The sequence below is a fragment of the Elephas maximus genome, chromosome 23, assembly GCF_024166365.1.
Source record: "Elephas maximus indicus isolate mEleMax1 chromosome 23, mEleMax1 primary haplotype, whole genome shotgun sequence".
NCBI lineage: Eukaryota > Metazoa > Chordata > Mammalia > Proboscidea > Elephantidae > Elephas > Elephas maximus.
Genome location: NC_064841.1, coordinates 61065026 through 61073827, shown reverse-complemented (window position 1 = coordinate 61073827; position 8802 = coordinate 61065026).

Here is an 8802-nt window from a genome sequence, read left to right as displayed (position 1 = left end):
TGCATTACAAAAACATTGAATAAGAATCTATGTATGAGTCCATAATGAAACTTTAAAGTTGTTGTTGTTGTTAGGTGCTGTCGAGTCGGTTCTGACTCATAGAAACCCCGTGAACAACAGAATGAGACACTGCCTGGTCCCGCGCCATCCTCACAATCATTGTTATGCTGGAGCCCATTGTTGCAGCCACTGTGTCATGGAGGGGAAAAGGGGGAAAACCTGCTTTACCCAGGCTTGTCAGCCATCAAATGTAGGTAAGAAAATATCACCAGTTTACAGCCCCTTCCCATACAATCACATTATAATTGATTCAGGCAAAGATTTTTAATAAATGCTAAAACCTTTGGGTGAAAGGTTCTTGGGGAAGAGGCTATACACTACTTCACAGATTACTTATCAATTACAAAAGGAAAATTATACTTTCACAATGGAAAGATCTGGCAGCCACCACCTGTTACCCAAGTGATCAAATTTAGCACGTGATAGCCTGTACATGTGATAGCCTGACATTATGGGACTTCTGTTGAGATGCAATAAAAGGTACCTACCTCGTAGACTTATTGTCAAAAATGTCCTGAATCTAATCGTGAGGAAATAGTATGATAACGATTGATGGATCCATATGAAGTTTACATAGGTGTTTATATGAGTATTGTTCTTTCAGTTTTTCTCTAAGTTTGAAATTTTTCAAAATAAAAAGTTGGTTAAAAAAGTAATTTGCTTTATGCCTTGCAGTGTGATGTATTTGAGTTACGATGACCCACACTTATGACTGTCTTTTTTTCTTGTCCATCTTAGTAGTATCTTGCAAAACATAACTTGCTTATGTTATCATTCTCAGATGTTCACTCAAAGATGTTCAGTTTTGTGGTTTACTGTTCAAAACACTGCCATATTTATTAAGATACTGATAATAAAAGGCAGTAATAATGCAAGCTTTTTAAAAAATGAGGTATTCGACTTATGTCTGAACCGACTTACAATGGAGTCACCTGAACAGAACCCTGTCCTAAGCTGGGTAATTTATTTGTACATCATACATAAAAATAAAAATGGTGGTCTAAGCCTGAGTTAAAATCAGTTCATCTGTCCAAAAGCAAATAATCTTAGGGAAAATTAAAGCAGAATTCAACCTGATCCTCCACTGACCCAAATCCACATTCCCTACGTGGCCCAGAGAGCCATAGTTTTTGACACAGAGATGAACAATATAGCTCTTTTTCCTGTCTTCTTGTGATGCAGTGGATCACTTTTCTATGGCCTCTTTCCCATGGTCTTATAACTCCCACCAAATGATTGGGTGGGACTATGCCCTGGTGGCACAGTGGTTAAGAGCTATGGCTGCTAACTGAAAGTTTGGCAGTTCGAATCCACCAGCCGCTCCTTGGAAACCCTATGGGGCAATTCCACTCTGTCCTATAGGGTCACCATCAGTCGGAATTGACTTCACAGTGCTTGTGGCCCACGAAGGGGATTGGACACCTTGTAAATAAGGTGCATGGCACCCTAATAGGGGTTGTTGTTTTAGGTGTCTTCGAGTCAGTTCTGACTCATAGTGACCCTATGTACAGCAGCACAGAACATTGCCTAGTCCTGCACCATCCTCACAATTGTTATGCTTGAGCCCATTGTTGCAGCCACTGTATCAATCCATCTTGCTGAGGGTCTTCCTCTTTTTTGATGACCCCCTACTTTGCCAAGCATGATGTCCTTCTCCAGGGACTGAGCCTTCCTGAAAGCATGTCCAAAGTATGTAAGACATAGTCTTGCCATACTTGCTTCTAAGGAGCATTCTGGCTGTACTTCTTCCAAGACATACTTGTTTGTCCTTCTGGCAGTCCATGGTATATTCAGTATTCTTTGCCAACACCACAATTCAAAGGCATCCATTCTTCTTCAGTCTTCCTTATTCATTGTCCAGCTTTCACACGCATATGAAGCAACTGAAAATAATACGGCTTGGGTGAGGTGCATCTTAGTTTTCAAGATGACATCTTTGCTTTTTAACACTTTAAAAAGATCTTTTGCAGCAGACTTGAAAATTTTTTTTTTTTTTTCCATGTGTCATTTGATTTCATGACTGCTTCTGGGTCTGTGGGTGTTGACTGTGGATCCAAGTAAAATGGAATCCTGGGGTGGGACCATGCAAATAAGGTATATGAAACCATAACAAGGGGATAGGTCAGTTTTGCCATTCCAGTAGGCTTAATATGAACCATCCCAGAGAAGGAAAGGAGGGAACCTCACCACCTCCAAGAAGAGATGGGAGTGGAAACTTGCTGGCAAGACCGCGAGAAGCAGCCACTGAGAAATGGCAGCAGCAGAGGCAGCAGAACCAGCAGACCAGCAGGGGACAGTTCAGTGAGCTGAGTGTCTTCAGGAAGGAGGCTTGGTGGCAAAGTGGGGTGCCTCTGGGCACTTTTCAAAGGAGCTAGGCTTGCTGACCCAAAGAGCGAGAGAGCTGAGTGCCTTCAGGCTGAGGCTTACTGGCAGAGGGGTGTCTCTGGGCACTTACTGGCAGAGCTAAAAAGCTTTATAACACTTGCCCAAACCGGGCAAGAGCCAAGGAACTGAGGGGCCAAGGGCCAAAGAGAGGTCTGCCCACAGGCATGGCTGAGGGTGTCCTGATCAAAGAGCTGTATCCTGAATTGTAACCTGTTACTACCCTAGTAAACCCCATAACTGTGAGTATGGTCTGTGAGTTGTGTGTGGCAATGAATTATCGAGCCCCGCCGAGAAGTAGAGTGTGCTATGGGAGGAATGGCTCGTGTCGGAATTGGTAAAAAATTAGAGAGAGCAGGTATGTCTAACCTTCACCTCGTAAGAATCAGCCTCGAGTTTTTGATCTTGATTCTTCTTCCCCCTTTTGAAGTTAGAGAAGGTCAGCCATCTCCACCGCACCATTTTACACTCCTCTAGGTCAAGACCTTGAAAAGAAGCAAAAAGGCAAAGCACAACCAACAAAACACGTCTACTGTCTCCCGAAAGATATTTAGGATCTGGAACCAAACCCTCAATTTTTTAAAACTTTACTTTCCACTGTTAAATGAAAAAATGTAAAACGTCCTTTATGCTTTTTCAACCAAAGAAACAAAGTGATGAAATTCTACTTGAAAAGCTAACAATGTGCTCATATTCTTCAAGAGCGTTTAAGCATCTAAAATAAAACAAAAGCACAGGCTTGACAAGCATTTATTGTACTTGAGGGAACCTGAATTTTGAAATCATGAACTAATTAAGTCCAATAAAATCTTGTAGCATTTTTGGTTCTGCTTTATTGGAACAGCAAGTCAGAAAGTTTGATTAATATGTGCCTACCTTCCATGTGTTTGATACAACATTTATCCGATTGTGGCTTCCACTGAAAGATCCTACGTTACACAATTTTTCTATTTGTCAAAAGTAATCTACTTCTTCAGATCTTTATATTCTTGAATGACTTGGAAAGAAATAATGTGGTGCATACGTGAGCAGTGTGGTATACTCACGTGTACCCCTGAAAGAGGGATGATTCCCACCGAACAGGGTAAATTAATGATGAAAAGTGGTATTTTTACAGTGGGTAGGCATGAAGAGGTGTATTCAGTAAGAACATTCACGGTGTGCCAAACAGCTCAATGTTTTGCCAAACCCCCAACACTTTTAGACAGCAACACCTACAAACTCTTTTGTTTATATGTATTTTGAACATGTTATCAGGAGGGACCAGTACGTGGAAAAGGACATCATGCTTGGTAGAAGGTTGGCAAAAAAGAGGAAGACCCTCAACAAAATGGACTGACACAGTGGCTGCAACAATGGGCTCAAACATAGCAACTGAGAGGATGGTGCAGGACCGGGCAGCGTTTCGTTCTATTGTATCTAGGGTTGCTATTTGTCGGCATGGACTCAACTGCACCTAACAACAATACATAAACAGTGAAACCTGTGAGAGCTGGAACATGTCAGAACCGCCTTGTTTTTCTGGGTCTTGCAAGTTTTCCGCCTTTGACAGGGGGCAGTCTTTTCTACTACTACCAGTGGAAAATATTTGGGAGTTTTCCTTCTCTGACAAGTTTCCACCTTACACAGGTTCTGGCGTTCGCAGTTTTGACTGTATATATACACACCCACGCACATGTATATAACCATTCTCTTTTATTGAGTCTTATTTTAGTGTTAATTAAATTTTAACCATGCACCAACCTGTAAAGTACCTTGAACCCAAGGATTCGTATTTCATAAGCAAAAACAGAGACAATACTAAACAGGAAAATACTAAACAACTTCAACAAAATCACAGGATCTGAAAGAAAAAATACCTGATGGCAAGAAGCTCAGAGGGAACTGCAACTAATTCTTATCAAGAAACCTGAATAGTTTCCCAACTGCAAGCAAGTTAAGCACTGTGGACTAAAGAGATTGAGAAACATTAGCAAAATTGTCAGCACTGAGGCATACCAGAAGTCTTAACTGGTGCCAGTCAGTGTTGCTAAAATAAAGGCAAAAACAAGGAAAGCAAGCATAGAAATCAAAAGGTCTCAATTCTGGAGCACTTGTAAAAAATACACCTTCTGGTATCCACTTGAGGTTAGTCATATTAGAATTTCTGAGAATGAGATGTGGACACCAAAACTTCTTGAAAAAGACTGCCCCACATAAGGTAATTTTTATGAGCGTGCAGAGATGTGTAAGACCACTAATATAAACACAAAGAAGGTAAACAAACAAAAAAAAAAGGCCAAGAGAAAAGCAAAAAGATCATCAGAAATTAAGTGCTGTTCGTGATTACCATTTCTATCTTTAAAGCATCAATGTTTCCATTTAGACTATGCTCATTAATTTGACAGTTCCCTTTAGTGGGTGTATTATGAAAAGGACCCTGGTGGTGCAGTGGTTAAGTGCTTGGTTGCTAACCAAAAGGTTGACGATTTGAACCCACCAGCTGCTCCGTGGGTGAAGGATGTCACAGTCTACTTCCATAAAGATCACAGCCTGCCATGGAAACCTTATGAGGCAGTTCTACTCAGTCTTATAGGGTCGATATGAGTCAGAATTGCCTCAAAGCCACGGGTTTTTCTAGTGGACAGGAAGGGGATACTGGCAGTCCCCAGGGTTATGAACATCGGATTTATGTACAACCCATAGTTACAAACCAAACCCTGTAAAGCCTGTTAAAAATTCGAGGTACATACAATGGTTTGTAATAACAAACGGGCACTGTTTTGCAACAGGCATCAAAACGTTATGATGATGAATGTATTCTTATGTTAAAGATGTTTTAGTGTATCTACAAGTGTTTCTTTAATGGTTTTTACACATAGAAAGTACATTATATAGGATATACTAAGACAAATATTTGACTGACATTAGATACAAACCATACCTAACTCTTCCTACTTATGAACAAATCCAACTTAAAGGCAGACTTAGGAACGGAGCTCATTCATAACCCAGAAATCGCACATACAGCATGCTATTCCTAGAACCAAGGTTCAGGAGAAATCTCCCCAACATTCTCGTTAGTTTAAAGGGAATGTATCTAAAAATGACCAGGAAGTCAACCTTCGTTACTTCTGTATTTTCTCACAATTTAACCATTAAGTGGGTTGGCAAATACTGTGTAGGCAAAGACTGTTTTAAACTTAATCGCAACAGTAATCCCGGGGCAAAAGAATGTTCAAAAAGATGTTACTTATCTCAGGGGAGTCCTCGTGGCGTAGTGGTTAAGAGCTCAGGCTGCAGACCAAAAGGTGAGCAGCTCAGATCCTTGGCAGCCCTCTGGGGCAGGTCTACTCTGTCTCGTTGGGTAGCTATGAGTTGGAATTGACTCAGCGGCAGTGGGTTTTTTTTTAATACTATTGACAGTTTGAACCGGATGATTCTGTGCTGCAGGGGGACAATCTAGATAGACGTAGTTTTATGATAGTCATTAGCAACTATTTTTAAAGAGACATAAAAGGCTACTGTTTTAATCTAAGAAGTGTTTACATCATCTCCCTTCTGTACTTTCAATGATTACAAAATCACCAATGGCCTGTGCATTGTACGGTGTTTACCAGCATCCCTGGCATCTACCCACTAGGGGCCAGCAGTAACCCCTGCCAACCCCACCAAAGACGTGACAACCAAAAATGTCTCCGTAGACGATGACAAACATCCCTAGGGGAGAGGAAGAGCACACTATTGCTATCAGATGAAAACCACTGACTTATCTAATAAAAATATTCCTGAAAAATTGTGCGTATATAAACATTTTGATCATCAAAGAATAATTATTGAGACTTCGTAACAGTTTAGTGTACAGTATAATTACTTTAAGGAGCCCTGGTGGCACAAAGGTTAAGCACTCAGCTGCTACCTGGAAAGGTCGGCCGTTGGAACCCACCAGTCACTCCTTGGGATGAAGACCTGGCAACCTGCTCCCATACAGATTACAGCCTAGGAAACCCTATGAGGCAGTTCTACTCTGTCATATAGAGTTGCTATAAGTCAGAATCAACTAGAGGGCACACAACATTAGTTAGTATTGTTTTGTGAAAAATGATAAATTTACTAATGTCCCAAAAAAAAATTTTTTTTTTTTTCTGGTGACTGTATTTCTCTATCACATGTTCCTATTGTAATTTCATGTATAGCTTTTTTTGTGTATGTGTGCTTTAGGTGGAAGTTTATAGCTCACGTTAGTTTCTCATACAAAAATGTATACACATAATGTTCTGTGACATTAGTTGCAGTCCCCACAATGTGACAGCACATTCCCCATTTCCACCCTTGGTTCCCTGTGTCCACTCAACCAATTCCTGTCCCTTCCTGCCTTCTTATCCTGCCTCCGGACAGGAGCCGCCCATTTGGTCTCATTTATCTGACTGAGCTAAGACGTACACCTCATGAGTATTATTGTTTTGTTTTATAGTCTTGTCTAATCTTTGCCTGAATAGTGGGTTTCAGGAATAGTTTTAGTTCTGGGTTAACAGGTGTCTGGAGGCCATAGTTTTGGGGGTTCCACCAGTTTCTGTCAGAACATTGTCTGGCCTTTTTACATGAATTTGAGTTCTGCTCCTTACTTTTCCCCTGCTCTGTCCGGGACTTTGTTGTGTTCCCTGTCAGGGCAGTCACTGGCGGTAGCCGAGCACCATCTAGTTCTTCTGGTCTCAGGCTGGTGGAATCTCTGGTTTACGTGGACCTTTTGTCTCTTGGGCTAATACTTTCCTTGTGTCTTTGGTGTTCTTCATTCTCCTTTACTCCAAGTGGGTTGGTACCAATTAATGCATCTGAGATGGCTGCTCACAAGCTTTTAAAACCCTAGACACCACTCACCCAAAGTGGGATGCGCAACTTTCTCAATAAACTTTGTTATGCCAATTGACTTTTAAGTCCCCTGAAACTATGGTCCCCGGACCCCAACACCAGCTGCTCTCTCTCTCAAAGTGTGTGGATGTGTTCAGGAAACTTCTTAGCTTTGCTTTGGTCCAGTTGTGCTGACTTTCCTGTATTGCGCGATGTCCTTTCCGTCGCTGAAGATGATACATCTAGTTAGTGAATTTCTCTCTCCCTCCCTCGCCACCCTCGTAACCAAGAATGCTTTCTTCTGTTTAATCATTTTCTTGAGTTCTCAATCAATATATTTGTCCTTTTGCAACTAATTTCACTCAGCACAATGCCCTCCAGATTTATCCCTGTTGTGACATGTTCTGCGAATTCATCCTTGTTCTTCACCGGTGCACAGTACTCCGTCGTGTGTTATGCACCCTAATTTCTCCACTCATGGGCCAGTGGACATTTAGTTTGTTTGCATCTCTTTGCTATTGCGAACCATGCTGCAATGAACGTGGGTCTGCATATATCCATCTGTGTGACACCTCTTTATTTCTCTAGGATATATTCCGAGGAGCCAGACTGCTGGATCATATGGTACTTCTACTTCTAGCCTTTTAAGGAAGCACCAAATTGTTTTTCAAAATGGTTTGGCTGTACCATTTTACATTCCCATCAACAGTGCATAAGTGTTCCAGTCTCTCCATGGCTTCTATAACATTTAGTGTTTTTGGACTCATGTCAGCCTTGTTGGGGTGAGATGGTATCTCATTGTAGTTTCGACTGGTATTTCTCTAAAGGCTAATGATTGTGAGCATTTCCTCCTTATCTGTTAGCCACCTGAATGTCTTCTTTGGTGAAAGTGTTTGTTCATATCCTTTGCCCTTTCATACATACTAAATTGGTGATTTGTTTTTCCATCTTATTAAAAAAATGCCATTGGAATTTGGATCAGGATTGCACCATATCTGTAGATCACTATGGGTAGAACTGACATTTTCACAACATTGAGTCTTCCTATCCATGTTTTTCCACTCTCTTTTGGTTTCTTGCAGTAGTATCTTGTGGTTTTCTTTGATAGGTCTTTTACATCTCCAGTTAGATTTATTCCTAAGTACTTTATCTTCTTGGGGGCTATTGTAAATGGTGATTTCCTCTTTGAAGTTTTTTTTTTTTTTTGTACATTTATCTTGTATCCTGATACTTCGCTGAAATCTTCTATTAGTTTTAGTTTTCTTGTGGATTCTTTGGGGTTTTCTTCGTATAAGATCGTATCATCTGCAAATATGGATACTTTTACTTCTTCCCCCATTTGGACACCCTTTCTTTCCTTTTCTTGCCTTATTGATCTGGCTAGGACTTCCAGCACAGTGTTGAATTAAGAGTGGTGATAAAGGGCATCCTTGCCTAGTTCCTGTTCTCAACGGGAATGCTTTCAGATTTTCTCCATTTAGAATGATGTTGGCTGTTGCTTTTGTATAAATGCCGTTTATTTTACTGAGGAGT